Source organism: Solanum pennellii, chromosome 7 (genome assembly GCF_001406875.1).
Source record: "Solanum pennellii chromosome 7, SPENNV200".
NCBI lineage: Eukaryota > Viridiplantae > Streptophyta > Magnoliopsida > Solanales > Solanaceae > Solanum > Solanum pennellii.
Genome location: NC_028643.1, coordinates 70463627 through 70477019, shown reverse-complemented (window position 1 = coordinate 70477019; position 13393 = coordinate 70463627). Strand labels below are relative to the sequence as shown.

The 13393-nt window shown below is 33.4% G+C and overlaps 1 long non-coding RNA gene across 2 annotated transcripts; it reads right to left on the bottom strand.

The window, feature by feature from the left end:
- Window positions 1-65: 65 nt before the first annotated feature.
- LOC107023964 lies at window positions 66-11709 on the bottom strand. 2 transcript variants are annotated; one of them, XR_001457296.2, is made up of 3 exons: window positions 11427-11705; window positions 10393-10712; window positions 66-1820 (listed from the first exon to the last, which is right to left on the bottom strand). It is a non-coding gene; the product is annotated as an uncharacterized LOC107023964 (long non-coding RNA). The 2 variants fall into 2 exon arrangements; XR_003579507.1 differs by lacking the exon at window positions 66-1820 and adding an exon at window positions 9713-10058 and having other exon boundaries at window positions 11427-11709.
- Between the last annotated feature and the right edge of the window lie 1684 nt (window positions 11710-13393).

The window sequence follows — 13393 nt, the reverse complement described above, 5'->3', positions numbered from 1 at the left end:
AATTGAACTATTTGGATCATAATGACAAAGATAATAACAATTTAATTTGATTATTTTTTTCAAAATTTTAAATAAGAGAATTCCATGAGTTCATATCATCAAATCACTCTTAAATAATTTCTTTGATTCGATTCTCAATATCATGTATACTACAGAGAAAAAAAACATTACAAGTGGATGCTTGGACACAAAAAAAGAATCCAAATTATATTGTATGAGAGGTACATTAAAAACTCATGTCACTTCTATGATAGTCAAGCCTGCTGTTCCATTCTCAGTTGTGCTCTCATCATATCATGTCTCAACAGTTCCAATTTCAACCCTCTATTGATAAAAGGGCCTCACATAAGGTGTATGTATTATCAATAGCAGAATGATAGCAAGAATTATACCAATATTCAGCCATACACAAACAATCATCCTCAGCACAAAAACATCTCAAATTGGTTTCTAAGCACCTATTGAGGACTTCAATTTGGCCATCACTATGGGGGTGATATGCTGATGACGTTTTCAGCTGAACACCTTGCAGGGGAAACAATTGTTGCCAAAAGATACCGAGGAACACAACATCTCTATCACTTTTAATACTGTCGGGTAGACCATGTAACCTTACTATAAAAGTCCATGAAGAATTTGGCCACTGAGTAAGTAGTATAAGGATGCTTTAAAGGAAATAAAATGACCATACGAAGTTTACTTCAGGACCATGTGATTTAGTCAATCCATCAATAAAATCCATGCTAATCAGAACCCACACTTCTGTTCCTTCCTCTGTTAGGACGAGTGATTTCTCAATCTCTTCCCATGGCCAGATTTTGGCCCAAGTTTTCATATCACTCTCAAAGTCATGATCTTGAAAACAATTAAATCAAAGCGAGCTTGCCACGAGAGCACTTCTTTCCCATCACCGTCATCTAAGGATTTTGTATCTATATCACTCTCATCATTCACGAAAATCCAACCAAGATGCATAATTTCAAAAGCCTCAACATCACTCTCATTATCTATAAAGAATGCATCAAAAACAAGTCTTCAAAAGCTTCAGTTTTATTGTTTCTTTCAGTGGTGCCACAATAGAGAGAATCTACATCCAAATCTCTTTTGGACATTTGATCGAGAACCTTTCAAGTATATGACGTCTTCTTGATAAAAGTTTCCAGTGGGTAGAAATGAGAAAGATTAGAGATTTCAAAACTAACTAGCTTCTTTGGAGAATCTGCCCCAAATCTTTCCACTAACGCTACATTATATTCATTCCAAGTTGGTGGTTGAATTTACTGCCTGAATGTCATAAAGGACAAGTGCCACCGAACTGCTTCACCTTCTAACAGTAGAGCAGCAATGCTAACCTTCTCCTTTACAGGAATGTTCTCCATATTGAACGATTGATCGATTCTACACAAACAAGATTTAAGATCTTTTCTAGAGAACTTCAAGAACATTGTCGACCATTGAGAGTAATATGGATTATGATTAATGAAGTTGTTGTGCGATTGCTCCTTTGACTGCCTTCCACCCACTGGTATTTTGTCTTCTCTTGTGGGTATTTTATCCTTGTGATTCATTATATTGCTTGTCATTTGTTCCTTCCGCTCTAGCATCATCTAAGTCCAATTTTTTAAGATTTGAAACTTCCTTTGCTAGAGTACCAACTTCCAATAACATTTTCTGCATCCCTTCACGCAACTCTCTTACTTCACTAGAAGAACTCTCATTAGCTCTTGTTGATTTTGTCACTGCTGTCAAGGATATATTGGGTCTGATACCAATGTTAGCCTAAATGCAGGGATTCTCAGAGGAATCCGGGGTTTTAGCAGCTGCACATGATTTTTTACAGAGAAACTCGAGTTGACAGCTATGGAGGATGAAAGGAAAGAAGACGCAAAGTAGAATAACATTTAGGTAGAAGCAAATGAAATGTGTATGTTCATATCTTCTCAAACGAATTCTACATGTACTTGTAAGAATACAATCTAAAGAATAAATCAATTTCAGTGCTAACTAATTCCTATTTTGTTAGAAACTAACTCTAAGACTGCTCGCAACTAACTTTCCCGCCAAAATTTCCTAACTGCTTTGTTAACTTGTCTAGCTGACTTAATTCTCTAATAACATGACATATGGGGATACCGAATGACTTAAACGGTATGCAATATAATAATAGTACAAAAAGATAAAAAGACCTAAAAAGAGAAATGATAGCACAACATGAGATAGAAACCTAATCTTAAAAGGAGAAAACACATCACTAAACAATCATAGGAATAGAAGAAATGGATTCAGACCAAGTGTCAAAACTTGGGCTACACAAAAGAATCATTTTCTACTAAAATGGATATAGGCTTAACTAAAGCCCTATGCAGGTTGAACTCTATGGAATCTTAGCCTCACTACCCTATGAATTTTTGGATGGTCCCATATAGATTCAGCTTAGGGGTTTATTATGAAAGTTGATTAATGGACCTAAGCTAAAACAACTAAGATTGAACCAAAACCTATAGAGCGAATTAAGAGAGCAAAGGTTTAATTCAAGATCAGGAAAGCAAGTTATATCGAAGCTCAATCCAAACAAAGCCCTAGACTCCAAGCGAAGAAATTGAGTTCAACTAAGCCCGATCAAGAGGGCCTAGTCAGACCAATATAGGTTATTAACCAAAAAGGAGGAGTCCCCTAGAGCGATTGAGGCGTAGCAAGAAAATGCATTGGCGAATAAATAACATATCCATCGCCCTTCCTCGGTCCCTCAAGCTTTCCATTGGCTTCTCTCCCGAATTGAAACTTATCCTTCTCGTCCAGAAGAATTATTGTCTTCTGGTCTTTGGCACCAAAGAAAGTCTAGAAGGTTAGGACGCAATGTGGTTGAGGCTCAAGGAACTCGGGAAGCAAGACTCCGTGAAAAAGTCGTGTGCATCAAAGAAATAGAAGGGCTCTCCTTTTCTATCTTGAACCTAGCAGAAAGCTTGGATGAACAAAGTGTACAACCCATGGAGTGAGATCAATACCATATCCTTTTCAATTTATCTAGTAAATATAGGCTTTGAGTGAGTATCAGACGAGAATATGGTCGACTCAAGTGGACACTCGCTAACCTACACTTCCCTTTGCGACCTGAAACCAAGTCATTGACGAGCCTCAAAGGACCTTTACAGCCTCTCTGCTTTGTGTGCTTTCCTTTTCTCACTCTCAAAGAAAGAAGAAAGTCTTGTTTTGCCTTTTTCATTTCTTGGCTAATTGAAAGGTAGACTCACACGTCTGCAAAGAAGATTTGTAAGAGAGAAGTTCCTAATCTCTCTTATAGACCTTCTGTCTCTTGAAAAATATTGTATTCTTATGTTTGAGATCGCCTCTGAGTGATTCATCCTAAGCAGTTCACCGAAAAAAACTGATAAGAGAAGAGGCTCTAACTATTTAAAGGTAAAGGAAAGGAAACCAAGAGAAATCACCCCTTGATAAAGGAAGGCTTCAACAAGCCTTGTAGAAGCGAAGATCAATGTCCGTCTCATTCAGCGAAGCAACTTCCACCCTCTTTAATTATAGTTTTAGCTTGTATATGTGAAAATTAACAAGAAAAAAATGAGATTTCAAAAGAATTCTTCAAATCAACATTTTTTTCTGCACAAAATAGAGAAAGAGATTGAACTGTAACAAAGAGGATTTTTTTCATTAGTAGTCATTACATAGAAATACATCAAATAGGAAGATTACACACACATAGACCAGCCACACAACTAAACACAACATTACAAAGTGAACAATGGAAACATTGAAAGACTACTAGTGATACATGCAAACACAACAAAGACACTTAGCATGTAGATCTCTACAAAACAAAGAAAAAGAAGAAACACACTGCTCTGCGTCTGCATACACTAATTTAAACCTTAGAAAACTCAAAAGTGTCAACAAACTCTTCTATTTTACTCTCTCGGGGAATTCGAAGCTAAGCAAGAAACCCATTAGTTAGTTCCCTTATAATTCATGGAGGAAGACCTCCTTCCTCTCTTCTAGACCGCAATGTTTCAAATCTGTTGCATCATATTTGCAACGGCCTCAAGAGGAGGCAAATGCTCCAAGAACTGGCCTAAACCTTTGCTCTAATGAGAGCTTCTCCTCCTCTATTCTAAAGATTTCGATAGAAATTTCTTTTAACTCTTAGAAAGAATTTACTGCTACACTCAGTTTTTTTTCCCGACTTCGTTATTCCTCTCCGTATGCCTTTGCCAAATAGAAAAAGAAGCTTCTATTTATAGGCGTTGGGGCCCTTAACCCCTTGTTAGTAAGATAGGTTATCTTGGTTCCGTAACATGGTTAAAACTTGACTTTTCATGAATAAGGAACCCCATTCACTAGATTTTACTGCACTAAATAATTATCCTTTTCTCATATGCACTTGAGTACTCAAGGCATCCTATTTCTTTTGGAGAGAGTATCACCACGTGGCTAAATCCCGAATCACTCTATAAGAAATAGGACATCATAATATAGCGCACATTAGAGAAGATAGTATCCATTTATTACAAGATAGTCCCCCGCATCCTTTCGTAAGAGATGAAGCAATTGTCACTTGACAGCTCAAAACTGACCAGTACAAAACCATGTAATCTGACCTCACTTACATACCCTACTGACATTAACTTATGCCCAGCCTACTCGTTTTTAGTAGTCTTGTTTGTACCAGCTAAATAATGGAAGTCCCCTCTACCAATCGTGAGACAACAACTCAAAGTTGTCCAATACAACCCGCGTGCTTGCCTACTCATCTTTCAACGACTTATCTATACCCAACTATAATCTCTTTTCTTATAAAAGAAAAAAGAGCCCCTTGGCCAATCCTCAATTGACAACAACTCTGTCCTAACAAGGAAAAGTCTTTGTTGAACTTTTTAGGTTTCAGTCTTTAATATAACATCAACATAACAATAACATTATAAAGCAATAGAGGCATTTATCCATCCATCCATCGGTAAAAAAAACATGTCTTCCACTAAAAGTTCATTCACTTATTTATTCAAAACAAAAAACATTCTGAATTGAACAAACATATAAAAGTGGGTTGGTATGCTCAATATTTGTATTCATACATTTTATCATTATTGTAATACAAGTAAGACCTCAACTATATTAGTTCGTACCCACGTGATGCACGGATAATATTAAAATATTATATCTAAGCATTTTAAACTGGAATGTCTTGTTTGGACATTTTAAATGTTATCACCTTAAAAAAAAGTTCAGATTTACCGAATATCATTATTTATTTTTAATTTAGTATAAATAAAAATGAATTATTCTTAATTTTTGGAATTTAATTTATTTCTAAGCTTTTATTCGTCTATTCATTATTTTTTCAATGATTAGATTTATTCATCATATTTTATTACATATTTCTAAAATGAATTATTCTTAATTTTTGGAATTTAATTTATTTCTAAGCTTTTATTCGTCTATTCATTATTTTTTCAATGATTAGATTTATCTATCATATTTTATTACATATTTCTAAAAAAATATAAATAGAGACATTGGATGAATATTTATTTAAATTATCATTCATATTACTATAAAATATAAATAGAGATATTGATTGATTGTTTATCTACTTACATTTTTATAATGGATGATTTTTTTAATAAAGTAAAAGTACAATTGATAAATTACGTTACACATAATAAAATGAAATTTATACAATATAAGAAGATTCCAATATAATCTAAAATTGAAGTTAAACAACCCTCACATTTTATCTAATATAATTTTTCTCGAATTCACTTTCAATTTTTCATTTTTGATTCAAGTTAAAAATAATACAAATTTTGCTTAAGAATTAAATGTAATTTCATAATATACGGAAAAAAATTGAATACAAATTTTAAAGGAGAAATAAAATCATAAATTCATCATGTAAAAAGATATTCATGTCTAACTTATGTACAGTTACATCATGTTTAGTTGTACTCTAAACTAAAATATTTTTAAAATATATCTTTAAACTTACTGCTCCTTTAGGTTAGGAGGTAGAATTTGAATATAATTTTTCATTTTAAAATATTATAATTTACACTTTTGAAAAATTGAAGATTAAAAAAGCATTTTATGGTGAATGTATGCATATGTGAAGATGGAGAACGTGCACAATAATGTGAACTTGGAGGTGTTTATGAGTTTTGATTGATTTAGTTTATTTGGCGATTTCTAAGTCCTTGAGAAAAATAATTTATTAATTCAAATGAATAATGTAAGAACTTGTACATATATTCTACTTTGATAAATAAAGTTGTTAATTATCATAAAAGATGTAATTATTTTCAATTCAAAAATGTATTTAACTAGTATAGTAGAGGTCTTACTTGTATTGCAATAATGATAAAATGTACGAACACGAATAATGAGCATACCAACCCTCTTTTACATGTGGGTTCGTTTTAGAATGTCTTTTTTTTTTAATAAAGAAGCGCGTGAACTTTTAGTGTAAGACAGGTTTTTTTCTCGGTGGATGGATTGGATAAATGCCTATATAGCTTTATAATGTTACTGTTATCTTGATGTTATATTAAAGAATGAAATTTCAAAAAGTTCAGTAGAGACTTTACTTCGCTAGGATAGAATTGTTTTCAATAAGAATAGACCTAGAGGCCCCTTTTTCCTTTTCTAAGGAAAGAAATTGTAGTTGGGTACAAAAAGGCCAATGAAAGACTAGGCAAGCACGCTGATCATACCAATCAACTTTGAGTTGTCAAGTGAGGATTGCTCGAGGGGACTTTCATCATGTAGTTGGGTACAAATAAGACCACTAAAGACGAGTAGGCAGGGCATTGTCTAGTGTCAGTGGGGGTACATAAACGAGGACAAGTCACATGGTTTTGTATAGGTCAGTTTTGAGTGTCAGATGATGCTTGCTTTTATCTCTTGAAAAAGGGCATGGGGTTTTCTTATAATAAAGGGGGTACCATTTTCCATCATGTGCACTATACTATTGTGTCATATTCCTTAAGGAGTGATCCACGACTAAGCCACGTGATGATACTCATCAAAAGAAAAGGAGCTTGAAGTACTCAAATGTGTATAAGAAAAGAATAATTATTCAGTGCACTGAACTCTAGTGAATGTCCCATATTCATGAAAATTTAGGTTTGAACCATGTTACAGAACTAAGACAACCTATCTTACTAATAATAAAAAAGGATAAACAGTCTCCAACACCTATAAATTAAAGCTTCTTTCTCTATTTGGCAGAAGGAGACGAGAGGAACAATGAATTCAGGAAAAAAAAATTGAGTGTAGCCATGGTTTTTTTTATCAATTTTTTTTTAAGACTTCAAGAAATTTCTATCGAAATCTCAAGAGTAAAGGAGAAGAAACTCTAATCGAAACAAAGGTTGGGTCTGTTCTTGGAGCATTTGCCTCCTCTTGAGGCTGTTGGCAAATATGATGCAACAGATTTAGAAATATTGCGGTCTGGAAGAGAGGAAGGAGGCCTTCCTCCATAAACTAAGGGAACTAACTGGTGGGTCACCCGCTTAGCTTTGGATTCCCAGAGAGAGTAGAATAGATAAGTTCGTTGGCTCTTTTGAGTTTTCTAAGGTTTAAATTAATGTCTATAAATGCAAAGCATTGTGTTTCTTCTTTTTCTTTGTTTGGTAGAGATCAACTGCTATGGTAAGTGTCTTTGTTGTGTTTGTATGTATCACTAGTAATCTTCAATGCTTTCATTGTTCACTTTGTCATGTTGTGTTCAGTTATGTGGCTAGTCCATGTGTGTGTAATCTTCCTATTTGATGTATTCCCATGTAACAACTATTAATGGAAAAAATTCGCTTTGTAATAGTTCATTCTCTTTCCCTGTTTTGTGCAACAAAAAAATGTTGATTTGAATTCTTTAGAAATCTCATTTTTTTCTTGTTGATTTCTCACTATACAAGCTAAAAACTCCAATCAAGAGGATGGAAGATTGATTCGCTGAATGGGGCGGACATCGATCTTCGCTTCTACAAGGCTTGGTCAACTAATTGTTGAAGTCTTCCTTTATCAAGGGGTGATTTCTCTTGGCTTTCTTTCCTTTATCTTAAAAAAGATAGAGCATCTTTTCTTATCAATTCCTTTTCGGTTAGCTACTTAGGATGAATCACACGGAGGCGATCTCAAACATAAGAATACAATATTTTTCAAAAGACAGAAGGTCTACGAGAGATTGGAAACTTTTCTGTCATAAATCTTCTTTGCATGAACTTGAGTAAGCCCCGAAATAGACTCCAATTACATGTGTGAAGCATCATGCTATTTCAAATTAAACAAGTGAGGAAGACATAATCTTCATAAGTAGACATGTGAGTCTAATTTTCAACTAGCGAAGAAAGAAGGAGGCAAAACAAGACTTTTTTCTACTTTGAGAATGAGAAAATGAAAGCAATGAAATCAAAGCGAGGAGGCTTGAAAGGTCCTCGAGGCTCGTCAATGACTTGGCTTCAAGTTGCGAAAGGAAGTGCATATTAGCGGGTGTCCGCTTGACTCAATCATAGTCTCACCTAGTACGCACTCGAAGCCCATCTTCACAAGATAAATTAAAAATAGTATGGTAGTGATCTCACTCCACCCATTGCACACTTTGTTCATCGAAACTTGGAAAAGCTAGGTTCAAGATAAGAGAGGGACAACCCTTTTATTTCTTTGATGCACATGACTTTTTGATAGTATGCTTCCACAGTTGCTTCAGCGACAACCACCTTGAGATACCAACCTTCTCGACTTTCTTTGGTGTCAAAAACTAATGACTAGTTAACTAAGAAGACAATTGTTCTTCTGGACGAGAAGAGCGAGTCTTAGTCCAGGGGGAGAAGCCAATAAAAACCTTTCTATGAGGACAAAACGAGGAAAGGCAATGGATATGTTGTCAGCTAATGCATTTTTTTGCTACCCCTACCGATTCAAAGGACTTCTCTTTTTTGGTTATTAACCTATGTTGGGTTGATTAAGCCCACTAGCCTACGGGTTCCTCTTGGTCGAGTTAAGGCTCCACTTCATCTTAGGTTAAGGGCTTAGTTGAACCCAATTTTTTCACTTGTAGTCTAGGGCTTTGCTTGGCATTGGACTTCAATATAACTTGTTTTCCTGGTCTTGAATTTAACCTCTACTCTCCTAATTCAATCTATAGGTTTTGGTTTAGGTTCTTAGTTGTTTAACTTAGGTTCATTAATCAATCTCTCATAAACCCCCAAAGATAAATCTATATGGGTCCGGCCAAAAATTCATTATAACCCTCTAAGAGGGTAAATGTAGTGAGGCTTAGATTCAATATAATTCAATCTACATTAGGCTTTAGTTAGGCCTACATCCATTTTAGGTAGAAAATGATCTTTTATGAAGCCCAATTCATAGAGAGTTTCGTCACTTGGTATGAACCCATTTCTTCTATTCTATGATTGTTCAGTGATAGGTTTTCTCCAAGGTTAGGTTTCTATCTCATGTTGTGATAAGATCATTTCTCTTTTAGGTCTTACTTTTTGTACTTATTATATTGCATAGCCGGCAAGTCATTTATTATCCACGCATGTCATACATCTTCATATAGGATGATCTTAGAAAGTACCTATGTGTTGGACATTTATACGATACAGGTAAACTAATCGGTCTAGGTTAAAAACCATATGATTTTCTCAAACTAATATTGCAGATCGACATCAGGGGTGGCTATGACGCTTCCTATTGAGTACAATACATAATTCAGACTTGAAGTCCGTTTATATAATATGAGAAAGACAATTCTAAAGAATGAGCCTAAGCAAATAGGAAGCTTTGTGGTATACAAATCCACTTAAATATAAGAATCTTCTATATCATGTCATAAAAGTAAATTCATAATCACTTGCAATATATTCCATTGAAAATCATCAAAGACCATTTAAAGGTCACTTAGAAATAATGTCTACAATAAATTTAATTTTGTTTGATGTGTTTGTCTTCCGAGCTGAAGATGCTCCAACAAAAAACTTTTTTATTTGCAGTCCTAAAGAGACCTTTCTTTTACCTTTTACCCGAAAAAGGTGGGTCTGAAACATGTCCTGCATCACTTTTAGTTGATAAGAATTTCAAAAATTAAATGTGAAACAATTTTAGTACCAGTGAAGTGTTCTTGGATAGAGGCAGTGGATTGAGAATCTAACGCAGATATGATATGATAGCAGAGGTTGCTAGGAGTAAGGGTGGACCAGGAGAGAGGTGAAGCACAAGGTACAGGACATTAGGACAAGATAGAGGAAGCGCATTAGCTAAATGTTTAGAGGAATGATGACTTCATAAAAAGCGGTATTTTACATTTTTAGTAGAAAATGTCATTCAAGAACATTTCTACACATACAACAAAGACTAATATAGAGATTGAAGTTTGGGTGGTACCTTAGAGTTTAGCCACAACTGCTCGTCAAATTCGCCTGAGCTAGAACCATAGGGCACAATTGCAGCAACTTTGGATGTCAACTGATCAAATGTATACAACTTAACATCTTGTTCAAAACCATTCATCTTCAAGTCATCAGGACATATTGCTCTTAAGCCACATTCCCCTTCTATTAGCCTCTTCCATGTGGTTTCCACTCCACATCCAAGGGGAGTCACCATCCCTACACCTTAAGCAAAACCACCGACCAAAAAACTCAGACTTTCCAACACCAACTATACTGAATTTTGAGCACAACATGCACCTGTGATCCATATATCTGTGCAGAATCATCATACTACTTGTTTTAGCATTCACTAATTTTTGCACAATCAGACCAAAAATATAAAATGGGATTCTAAATATATGAGCTAGAGTTGATATTACTTTGAGGATATCCAAGATTACCCTATCCAAACACAGAATGCTTATTCTGCTCTTCGGCTGAACTTAGTACTAGAAAACTTACACCACTGTATAATTTTGATTTTACATTAAAACAACTAAACAATCAAAAAGAATCCAACTTCCTAAACCACATGAAAATTCTAAATCATCTACAAAGAATTTACTTTTATACACGCACAACGTCTCGCATCAGTGTATTTTAATAATAGGTCATTCACATTTTCACTTCGTACTCTAATTTCTAGGTTACAAAACTAGATTTATTACTTGTTGTTGCAGGTGATGTAACCCCATAGTATTTGAAAAAAAAACCATTTTGTACAAAAACAACCAAAGATTCAAGAAACCCATTTAGTTAATTTGGATGTAGATGAAATTAAACCCATTTACAAGTCAAAATGAAACGAAAAAAGAGAACCCCAAGATTAAAAATTGCAGCAACCCAATTACTAGATACAACAATTCTTAGCGTAAGCATAATTCAACCAGAAGATATCATGAACAACATATTTCGAAACCCTATTGGGATTAATCAGACAAAAATAAAAGAAGAAATAGAATTTAGGAGTAGGGTTTTGTGATTTACCAGTAACAACAACTCTTCAAAGAGGATGAGGGTCGAACGAACTGAAACAATGGAAGTGAATCTGGTTGGAATGAACCTAACCATTTTCTTCCCCTCATTGCTATACTCTGTACCTAGTTTCTGCTCTCTCTCAGTTTATAGTTTTCAACTTTTCCTATTGAATTAGAAGATGTACATAATATATGAGTAACGGTTATCAAGGAGCGGGTTCATTTTAGGCAAATTAAACATGCAATGTTACCGTTACAAATTTCACACAAATTTCGACTAAGCCATTTCTTTCATAAGTCGAAGATGATAATAAAAATGGCCTAAATTCAAATAAAGTAATTACTTTAGTTTATTTATAATAAATATCTTTCAATAGTTATGTTTTATATAAATTTAGGGATGGTAATGGGTGGTATTGTGCGAAGCGGGATGGAGCGGGTTGAGCTTAATTCATCTTGCATAAGAAACTTTTTTCGTTTTCAATTTATCCCGTATGAACGGGCTCCGCATAATTTTTTTTAATATTTTCTTTTTCTAGTTAATTTTGATACAATAAATAAATTTATTTTTTCATTAAGTTGTATTAATTTAAATAGATAATTACTTAAAATTTATTTTTTAGAGTCAAATCGAGAAACATGTAAGAAATTGTATTATTTTTAGTGAACCATTTTCATTTACTATCTTGAATATTTTAGTAGTTTTATAGAAATTATCATAATAAATAATATTCTATTACTCTTATAACATGTAAAAAATTAAAATTAAGTTTGAACCCATATAAAATCACATATTTTTGCAATCCACCCCGACTCACATTAATTTTTTTTTTAAAAAAAAAAACCCCACTTTAATCCACTTCACATCACTCTTGTCCCGCACAACCTGCCCCGCCCCGCATCACTCCCGCCCCACACCACCTTAACACACACACACCCCAATAGCCTTGAATTCACCCGCCCTGATCCGCCTCACCCCACACTTGTTATATCTATAAAAAAAAAAATTGTAGCCAAAAGTCACTGCAGTATATATTTTTGATTATACAATACAGTTTGTCAAAAGTCATAAAAAGTATACATTCACTACACAATATTGTTATATACTAACATTATATTATGATCCACTCAGAAATTTTTTTTGAATATAACTTACCTATACATGAAATATATACTTAGTATACATGAAATACATACTGAATATTCAATCTCGATCAACTCAAAATCACCTCTAGACAATATCAAATTTTAGATATGAAAATCATCTAAATTTTTCGAGTCTTATGATATATAATTCAATTAAAACAATTCATATTTACGGTATATCAAATTTTATTTTTTTTTTAAAAAAAGGAAGAAACTATACAACAAACTCAGAGAAGAAAAAGAAGAATGGAAACAGGAAACTGGACGAAGTAGAAGACGACGAAACCAATAAAGGTGAAGAAGAACATAGCTATTCCTTTTGGTAATTGAATTGATCGAAGAGTGCTTTGATGTAATTATCCCTAATTTATTAAGGGAAAAATTACATAAATTAATACATTTTAAAAAATAATTACTGATTTTAGCGATACTTTTTGTTTATTACCATTTATAGCAATGTTTTGTTAAATCTGTAATATGTATTAAACTTGTATTATAAATGAATTAAAAGTGATCAAGTGAAATAAAAATATTATTGCTATAAATGGTAAATATTTTTTTAATATAGTATATTTATGTAAGTTTCCCTTTATTAAGTTATGATGGATATTTCGAATAATTATGTAGATAGTTTTAAATATATATAATAAAGTAATTAGTTTACGATAAATATATACAGATTTTTTTAACATAAAAACAGCCAAATTTTTTTTTTATAGAAAGTATACCTTGATTATATAATATAGCTTGCTAAAAGTCATAGAATACATAAATTGACTATACAATATAGCTTACCAATAAATCTCAAAATTTTCATTGCTTTCGAATACA